A 10,366-nucleotide genomic window follows, 5' to 3' on the forward strand; every position below is an offset into this window, starting at 1 on the left:
CAACACACACACACACACACACACACACACACACACACACACGGGTGTGTGCATACACACACAGACGCACACACGCACACGCACATGCACACATACAATTAAATTCCTTTTAAAAAACACACACATGTTCCATGGATAATCAAAAATGCTGCGCAAATGAAGGAAGGTATGTAAACCCAAAGACAGAGATCTGATCCATGTGGAGTAATTGTCAACTCTCCGTGCCTGAATAATTTACCAATTATCATTTATTCACTCATTGACTTGATTTTCGAGTCTTTAGTATCTACTCGGGCCGCCCTAGAACTCACGGTGTAGTTCAAAAAGAATCCCTAATCCTCTTGCCGCTACCTGAGGAATGCCGCCGCCGAGTTAGAGGCGTGAGCCCACATGCTTGATTCCCCCTCCTGGTTTGTGCTTCATCTTAAACTCCCACGGGTTTCTGGAAGCGCAGATCTGCCTCCTGAGGGCTCAGCATCTCACAGACAGTAAGATCCCGTCTTTGTCTGGCTACCTCAGCAGAGAGATCCTTTCCTGATATCCGCGGTCATCCATGGGAGTGGCTCCCGAGGGTAGGGATTTAGGGGTCTCCCACCTGGGAGCTAGGAATCCACCAGCCTCTTGTTTCTTACCACCGGCTCCTTGAGATGCCCGCTGATAGGACTGGAAGGGGAAGGAAATTGCATCCGGTGAGTCACTTCATCAAGAAAATTCCTCAAGAAATTGGTTGTTACCTGCAGATAACAACTGGTTTGTTAGCTAATAGCCAGGGGCAAAGCCAAGGCCGGTAACGGCTCCAGCTGTCCAGTCGTTAACTGCAGTAAAGGCCGATTCTGAGGTGGTTATTGCTGTGATAAAATGTCCTCAAAAGATTATAACAGCAATAGTGTATAGGAGGGGAAAAAAGTCTTAGTGGCCCTGGTATGACTGAATGGCTGCGTTTGAAAAATTGGCCGTTCCCCGGCGGTTCATAACCGATTTTCCACCAGTCAAAAGCAAGTTGTGCTCTGTTAGGTTTATTGTACAAGGCAATAAAAATATTGGCCAGGTTAAACTGTCAGCGTGCTGTGGCATTAACCATTCTTTTACTGTGTTTAATTTAAGCGTTACGATGATTCATTATGGAAGAACGTGTCCCATGCAAATGAACAGACATCGGGTGTCAAAAATATGCACGGTGTTTTTTTTTTTAAAGCAAAATTAATTTTTATTTGACAGCTTCTGTAGGCGGAAGGACATCGGAGATGTGACAAAAAGTGTACAGAACTTATACTTTTTTTAAATTGCCATGGCGTCTCTGAGAGGTTGAGTCGTGACAGTGCGGTTTCCCTGGGGTGTCTGCCTGCTGTGTGTTAAATAAAGTGTCTGCTCGGGGCACGTGTTACCCAACAGATGCCTTCTAGAGGGACACAGCTCAGGGATATACCCGGTGGTCCCAGTGCCGGGTGAATTCCTGCCTGGCAGACCTGGGCCTTTTGCTCTTCCAGAGGTCTTCCACACATCTGGCACCAAATGACTCTGGTGTGGCCTGACTCAAGGTTGACCTGTCAGATCAGGCCGGTTGGCAAGCTTCCAGGAACATCTGTGACCTTCTAGGAAGGGCCAGCCAGCAGTCAAGGTAACAGATGACCGGGATCCACCTGCTTGTAAGGGAGTCAAGAGTCTACCTTGAGGCTAGGGTCTTCTCTGCATGTCCTCCTGCAACCCCATTAGCTGTGGGACTTTATTATCAAAACCTGTGGGCACCCAGGCTAGTTGCTTGCTGCCTAAATCAAGGATGTGGCTGCCACTGATCATGGGGGCATCTGATAGAAAGCTAATGTGGTTCCTGACCCTGATCAGGAGAGAAAAGTCTATACGCTCCTCCCCTCAGTCCCAAGAATGTTTTATCTACCCCTTCCACGGCACAAGCACTTTCTGTCTCAGATAAGAACAAGCTATTGACAGCCCTTGCTGCCCACCTCTACCGCTGTTCCTTGAGCAAACAAACAAACAAACAAAAAGGTACTCATGTGGCGTACAGACACCACATGTACCCAATTCCCTTCAGAAGCATGTGAGCTGAAAAGCTGCTTACTCTACCCGCATGCACACACTTTCTAGAACCTTCTCAGAAACCTAGTCTGCCTGAGGGCTGCAGCTGTGACTCACCATCCAGGCTCCTGTTTGGGGCAGCATCACATCACTAGACTCTCTGTCCCTAATACGATAGCATCCACCAGCTAACTCCCCCAGGACAAGGTGTCCGGCATTTGAGTAGAATGCTGGAGGTGCACCGGAAGGGACCCCATGGGCGGTCCTGTCAGCAGGATCTGCATAGGTCTAAACATGGTCCCTGCTTCCTTGTTCCCTTAAAGCACTCAAGCCAACCCAGGTTCTATGCTGCTACTGGCTCCCTAGAAACTCCACCTACTTTCCTTCCAGGAGGGCATATGGTCTTACCTCCATCCTAGGAGCCAACCCAGAAGACACAGATTCCATAGCCTAGGAAGATCACTTGAAACATCTGGGCTCTGGGAAACAATGTCAACCCACAGGCACCCAAATATCCACGCAGTCATCCAGCCACTCTCTCACCAAACACACACATACTGTATTGTATGTCCCGGCATTAGCCAGTCAGCCAAACTACCATTGCAAAGCTCTGTAGACTGGAGCTCAGGTACACCTATTTCTCAGTTCTGAAAACTGAGAGTCCAAGATCAAGGTTCGGACGGACCATGACGCCAGCTGTCTGAGAGGGCTCCTCCCAGAATGACCCCCAGAGGCTCATATATTAATACTTAGTCCCTAGTCGATGGAACTGTTCTGGAAGGATTAGGAGGTGTGGCCTTGTTGGAAGAAGTGTGTCGCTGAGGGCGGGTTCTGAGGTTTCAAAAGATGTCATTCCTAATGTGTTCTTCCTGCCTCCCTCTTGAAGTTTGAGAGTGTGAGCTCTCAGCTGTCCCTGCCACCATCCCATTGCTCTGCCATCATGGACTCCAACTGTCTGAAACCTTAAGCGCCATTAAACAGTCTTTTAGACATTGCCTTGTTCCTGTCGTTTTTGTCACAGCAATAGACCAGTAATGAAGACACGGATGAATGCTTCTTGCTGTGTCTTTGCATTCCAGGGACAGTGATCCGTTCCTGGATCTATTCTTATTGTTATAAATGTCCCATGCACCCATCCTCATAATCTCTCCTAAGGTCAGTTACCCACCACGGGCTCCTCCTCCAAATACCATTGCTCTGGGAGGCAGGGTTTCTGCATCTAATCTGGGAGACACCAACATTCAGTTCATAGAATCCACGTGTGTGTGTGTGTGTGTGTGTGTGTGTGTGTGTGTGTGTGAGCATATGTGTGCACGTGCATTCGCACACATGCTATTATATCTTCACAGGTACATGTGCACACAGACATTCACACTCACCTGCACACATGCACAGATATGCACACTCACATGCATGCCCATCAGACCATAAGCTGGCACACAGAGCTTGTGCACATCCTCTGATAAAATTGAGTGGTGCTTAGTGAGCACGGGCCCTGTGCTAAGCTGGCCAGGTTGGTGTACACTCAGCTCCTAAAAAGCCCAGATTTGGCAATACAGCACCCAATGAGCATGAGTTTACCGTAATCCAGGTCTATGACTGTGTGTCAACTGCCTTTTAGTCTGTGACAAATACCTGAGAAAACCAACATAGTTTGTTAGTTATCAGTTTTTGTTTTGTTTTTAATTGCATGTATGAGTACGCCGTAGCCGTCTTCAGACCCACCAGAAGAGGGCATCAGATCCCATTACAGATAGTTGTGAGCCACCATGTGGTTGCTGGGAATTGAACTCAGGACCTCTGGAAAAGCAGTCAGTGCTCTTAACCACTGAGCCATCTCTTCAGCCCCTGTTAGTAGTTGTTTTAATCAGTGCTATGACTAAATGCCCGACAGGAAACACCTTAGATGAGGGAGGTTCGCTTTGGCCCATATCTGGGAGTGAGTACCGCCGACCATCCTGTAAAGAAGGCTTGAGGGCCAGAGCCGCAAGTCGGGTCAGGAAGAAGAGCAGAGAATTGTGCTCGCTGCCTTTCTCCTGACTTCATCTGGTTTTCTTGTGTGCCTGTGTCCACATGAGTGTGCACATTTGCATGTGTGTGCCTGCACCTGCAACCGAGAAGCATGATTGACAGGTGGCAGAGCTTTGGCCACGCTATTGGTTAGAAACTTTCTCTGTTCTGCACATCAGTCTAGGAGAGTGGTGGCTGAGACCTCTACCCTCAAGCTCTCAGGGACAACTGGGTTCTCACGACCTGCAGTAAGCCTGGCAGGCAAATGACTCAGTGTTTGCTGCTGAGTGATTTGAGGCAAAGCAGAGAATCCAGGGTACCAAGGGCTTCCCCGCCCCCATCCTCATCTCACTGTTACTTTTACAGACCAGGCTCTTTCCTAAACCACGGAAGCTGCAAGAGCCCCTGCACTGGTCCCTTCAGACCTCACTCTCTGGACTGCGCCTGCGCATTAATGTTCTAGCCACAGCTTCCCAGCACCGGCCGGCATCCTGGAAGCCAAGCCTCCAGCCCAGCCCAAAGAAGCACTGGTGAAGAATTGGGCATAATTTGTGCTATAAGGTTCCTTGGTGGCCCTGGGAGGTGGCCTTGGTCAGGCAATGCTGCACATTCGCTCAGGCCTCTACCAACTCAGAAAGAACCCACATCTTAGGCTGGCCTTTGCCCTGGCATCCGTTTCAAAGCACCTGTCACGCCCCTCCCCACGTTTTTCTTTGATCCCTCCCACACACACACACACACACATACACACATCATTCTGTGTCGTGAATTGATTATAGCATTGTGTTTTCTAAAACTATGTTGCACTTTGCAAATACACACAGACATAAAAAAAAGATGAACAAAATGATATAAATTCTTATTGTTTATTCTTACTCCTGGCCAGCTCCGTGTTGTGGATGGTAAAGCACAGCCCTAGACAAGCCTGCATGATGTACGTCAGCACGGGAGTTTAGCACACTTGACTTCAGGAACATGTCCCCCGCAAACATAACTAATTTTCTGTCTACACAGAGAAGCAAGAGTTAGTGTTATGTCCCCCAAAGAAAGCTCATCGTTTCCGATTTAAAGCACCATTTCCCCCCAGATCCTTGGGTGGCAAGCCTGTGCCTGCACGTCTTCACAAAAACCCACCAGGTCCCCATTCTCCCAAGTTCTCAGAGGCTGGGATTGACTAATTCTGTTCTTCTGTAATTGCTAAATCAAAAGAATTTATTATCCCTGAAACTTTAAATGGGAAGGAAATAAGAGGAGGAGGTTAGCACTGAACCTTAATAATGATAAAATTCAACCATGGTCAGCCGCCTGCAAACACATAATCCCCATCCAACAGAAGATGGCAAACGAGGGAGGTGGGCTGCTCTGAACCAGCACAGCCATGTCGCCCTTCCATTTGGCTCCAAGCAGCTGATGCGGGCTCCTTCTAGGAGGGAGAGGGAGCAGCACGGGCTTTTCTGCTACCTGCTTAAATGGAGCCTAATTCCTCTTATTTTGCTGTAATTAATTTGGCTTAATTCTCTCTCCCCTTGTTAGAGGCTTCTTGCCATATTCTGGGATTTTAAAGATCACCCTGGGATAGAAAGAAAGGGGAAGAGAGAGAGAGAGGAGGGGGCAGGAGGGAGAGAGCAAGGAGGGGGAAGAGCTTAACTTCACAGTATTCCCTCAGCAATCAGAAAGGCACGTCTTTGGGGTTAGGACCCCAGGCTCGAATGGGGCTAAAGCCAGTGCCTGGCTAGGACTTTATTCACCCACAGAGATGCTCCCAAGACAGGGCCTGTGAAAATTAGTATTTTTGTGTCCAAGTTGGAATTCCCTACTGAAGCCACACTGTTCTCAGTCCATGGGCTCCCCTTAAGAGGCCCAGTGCTCAACAGTAGATCCAGCTACCCACAGGATTAGGCAAGCTGTAGTGAGTCCCCTCACAGACAGGTTGCCACACTACTAGGTCACCCAGGGCCTAGAGGTCACCGTGTGAACCAGCAGGTAATAGGCACATTCTCTATCCTCATGCTAGGAAAAAAAAAAACCCTTCTACGAACCTACAAGGTCTGGTCTCTCTCTCCTTGAGCCTAGGTTGTTTGAGAGACAAGTCTGTTTCATCTATCTTAGCTTGCATCATTCATGTTCAGCTACCCTCACTCTGAGATGTGGCCATGCCTCATATCCTCTGTCAGCCCGGAATATTTGCCTGTGCTGTCCAGGTTTGACTTCGCCCACTTGGCCACGCCCACACCTGACCACGCCCCCACTTGGCCACGCCCTCCCACGATGTCATCTCCAGAACAACACAGCCTCCCGGCCACACACTTCCTAATCTTATCCCAAGTCCACTTCTGCTGCTCAGCATGCCCACCCTGGTGTCCCAGCTGCCTAGCGCCTGTTTGTTTTGTTTTGTTTTTAATTTCAAAAGCTATTTATAAAAATTAACTTTGTATGCGCACGTAATTTTGTGCGCGCATGTGTATGAGGCATCTATGCACGACGGCCTGAGCCTGTGCACACCCAGAGAGCCAGAGGAGAGTATCCAGTGTCCTCTCATTCTCCACCTTATTCCCTTGGAGGCGGAGTCTCTTTCTGAACCAGGAGCCAGCAAGGCCAAGTGATCCCCCACCTCTGGGGTTACAGATGTGAGACGGACTGTGGCAGGCTTGTTCCAGGGAACTCTGGCCAGACATTCTCAAACACTGAACCATCTCTCCAGCTGCAGGATTTTGCTAGTGTATAGTCATATGTGTGTGTGTGTGTGTGTGTGTGTGTGTGTGTGTGTGTGTGTGTGTGTATTAGTAAAAGACAATGACTTTCAAATGACATTTTTGCTTATGTGCACCATGTACTTTGCTTGCCCCTTTCTCCTTATGCCTCTCCCTCCTACTGAGCCCTCACTCGTGCACAGTAGCTCCCCTTCCACTTCTATGCCTTGTTTCTGGGTTTTTTTTTTTCTAAAACTGGACTCTAAATATAAGGAAAAACACAAGTCTTTTTTTTTTTTAATCTCCCTGAGTCAAGCTTATTTTGTTCAACATCATGATTTCCGGCCCCATCTATTTTCCCGAAGGGAAAAAAAAAATGACACGATTGCCTTCTTCTTGTGGCTGAATAAGATCCTGTTGTGTATTTATGCTGCACGTTCTGCAGCCGGCCATTGAGCACTGAGGCCAGGTCTGTGACTTGACTTTCATAGGCCGTGCGGCAATCGACATGAACGCTCACACATCTCTGGTGTAGAGTGAGTGCTTCTGCTCCTCCAGGCACATGTCCGAGATGGGATCGTCGGGTCACAGTGTTCCTCGGTGTTATCTTACAGTTGCAACAAGAAACCACTTGCAGGAGTAATGAGCGCACAGTCCGACAGGTTGGGAGGTCCTGAGGAAAAGCCTGCAGCAGCGAATCATATTCATCCACAATCAGGAAGAAGAGGGAGCTGAATGCTCTTTCTCAGCTCACCCTCTCCTTTTTCTCCAACTCTAGCTCACGGAAAGTCACCTCCCACGATTAAGTTGGGCCTTCTGGCCTCAGCTAACCTAATCTGTATGGTCCTCATAGGCACCTGTAGTCTTGTCTCCTTGGTAAATTCTACATCTAGTCAGGCCGAAATTATTAACACCATGGCTCTCAGAGACCTGCCAGGGTTCTAGGCTCTTAGCGAGCTATTCAAAGGACTAAAGAAGTTGCACAGTTGACAGCTAAAGGTTTGGTTCCAAAGACAAATGGTATCTTGCCGATATGTTGCAAGCAGGCTCAGGCAAGAAGGCTCAGCAGCCCTGCATTCTTTTCTAGACATCTTTTACATGAGTTTGGGAAGAGGGAGATGATCCCTAGGGTCAGGATTGGTTGGATTCTTACCCTGACTGACAGATGAGCTGTTATGTAACCGTGGACAACCTGTACGGGAATAGACACACATCCCATAATTTTAAGCCATACACAGAAGACAATGGTAAATAAAAGGGTTTCCTGATAGTCATTTCAAGGACAGATTATTTCTCACTGTGCTTATTATACCAAGCCCTGGCTGGTTTGAACAGGCTTCGTTTAACTCTACCAGAAGTTCCTGACCACAAATTACCCTCAGGAGTCCAGGATGTCTCAGGTCATGTCTACTCCCAGAACATATTTTTCCAAAGGTTGTTCCCTTCACTGCCTGTCTATGACTATTTTTAGACCTTTGAGGAACCTGCATACAGATTTCTATAACTGGACAAAGGAGTTTGTATTTCCACCCACTGTGTAGAAGGTTCCTCTTTCCCCACATCCCCCTAAACACAGGCTATTATTTGCTTTCTTGGAGAATTCTGGCTGGAGTTGGGCGAGATCTCAATGCAGCTTTGACGCACCTTCTTTGAGGGCAAAGGACCGAGTGCCTTCACGTCTTGGAAACGAGCAACTGGAGACTATGAGGTGCTGGGGGAGGGGGCTGCAGCCATCTGCAGGTGGGATCGTCAGTTCCTCGATGCAACACCAGTGTTGAGCAGCAGTGCTGGTGGGACTTGGCAGAAAGCAGCAGGGGGAGGAGGCTGAGCTGATGGTTTGGAGGGAAGACCAGGCAGCTCCTCACCTCCTTCACCTTGCATTTGTCCTTCTTCGAAACCTTAGGTACCTTCTCCACTCTCTCAACTTCCATCAAAGCACATGGTCATCAAACCTCAACAGACTATGAGGGCATCTGCTGGGCATCTCCCAAGGTCTCTAACTGGAAAGTTCGACCCTGTCCTTCCTCCTCAACACAACCAACCACAGCCTTGTTATCGACCTCTGTAGCCCCACGCCCACTCCCTTGCAGGGCCTCTACACACTATCACCTGGATAAAGTCCTCACCATCTCACGGACACCTCCACACCCATGGTCTTCAGTGACTCAATCTACCTTCTTGGAAAGTTAAGACTGTAATGGCTAACCTTTAATTGTGTGATTAGCTGACTAATATTTCTCCCTCCACATTTCTTAGCCCAGGGCCTAAATAGGACCTGACAAGAAGTTACTCAATAAAATTTCAAAGCCTATTGGAAGAGTGAAAATCACAGAATAGGAAAATATTTACAACATAGATAATGGAGAAGTGTCTGATACAGGGCTGGGTCTATGACTATATATAAATCTGTTAAATGATTCGTGTCTGGGCCGGAGAGTTGCCTCAGGGGTTAAAGCACATGTTGCTCTTGCAGAGGACCTGGGTTTAATTCCTAGTACCCATATGGTAGCTTACAACCACCTGTAACCCTAATTCCAGGGGATCCTACCGGCGTTCGCAAGGAGTGCATACATGCAGGCAAAACATTCATACACATAAAGTAAAATAAACAAATCCTTTTTGTATTTTTAAGGAGGAAAAGTGTTTATTTCACTTATATTCCCATACCATAATCCATCCTGAAATGGCGCTAGGGCAGGAACTAAAAAAAAACCATGGTACGCTTCCTGAATTTGCGTGTCATCCTGGCGCAGGGACCATGCTAACTTCTGTGTTGTTCCAATGTTAGTATATGTGCTGCCGAAGCGAGCACACAAGTCTTTTAAAAAGTTACTTCGTGCCACTTCCCAAAAGAGATTTATTTATTTTTATATTCCGTGGTGAGTGTTCTGCTTGCATGAAAGTCTGCACCATGTGCATGCAGTGCCCACGGAGGCCAAAGGAGGGCCTCAGATCCCCTACAGTTGGAGTTTCAGGCAGTAATGAGGCACCATATGGATACTTGGAATTGAACCTAGGTTCTGCATAAGAGCCAGTGCTCTTCACCAATGAGCCATTTCTCCAGCCCACTCTGTAGCACTTTGATAAAATACCTGACAAGAGCCAATTTAAGGGAGGAAAAGTCCTCTGGGCTCATGGCTTGTGACAGGGACCATATAGAGGGGGAGCCAGGAGATCGGGCCAATTCATGTCTTATCAGCTGACCTAGGGAAGGCTACAGAGGAGCGCTGCCATTCAGGTGCCCAGGAACACATGCAAAGTGGGTTTTCAGAATCTACGTTGGCTGATAGTACCCCATAGCCTCTCCTTCCATGTTGTGCCCAAGGCATCTTCAGAACCTGCGTGTCTTCTGCAGATGTGGTTGCTAGTTCCTTTTAAAAGACTCTGACACAATCCTTACTATGAAGTAAAACCATGTGTGTTTGTACTGAGAGCCAGTTCTCCGTATTGTACAGAAGTTTCCAATAACCGTACTTAATAGAGCCCCTACCTACCAGGCCCACAACCTTCCCAAATATTACTTTCTACTTGGGCTTTACCCCATGGCCTCAGTCTCCGCTCATGCCTTGTTTTCTCTTCACCCTAAGCTGTTATATATTTTAATGCTATTCTACTGAATGTATTTTTGCCAT

General features: G+C 47.8%; 1 non-coding gene across 1 annotated transcript; it reads right to left on the reverse strand.

Annotated features, from left to right (window-relative positions):
• Positions 1–9,442: 9,442 nt before the first annotated feature.
• Positions 9,443–9,546, reverse strand: LOC120100175 (U6 spliceosomal RNA). Its single transcript, XR_005499967.1, has one exon. It is a non-coding gene; the product is annotated as a U6 spliceosomal RNA (small nuclear RNA).
• Positions 9,547–10,366: the final 820 nt, after the last annotated feature.

Source organism: Rattus norvegicus, chromosome 1 (assembly GCF_036323735.1).
Source record: "Rattus norvegicus strain BN/NHsdMcwi chromosome 1, GRCr8, whole genome shotgun sequence".
NCBI lineage: Eukaryota > Metazoa > Chordata > Mammalia > Rodentia > Muridae > Rattus > Rattus norvegicus.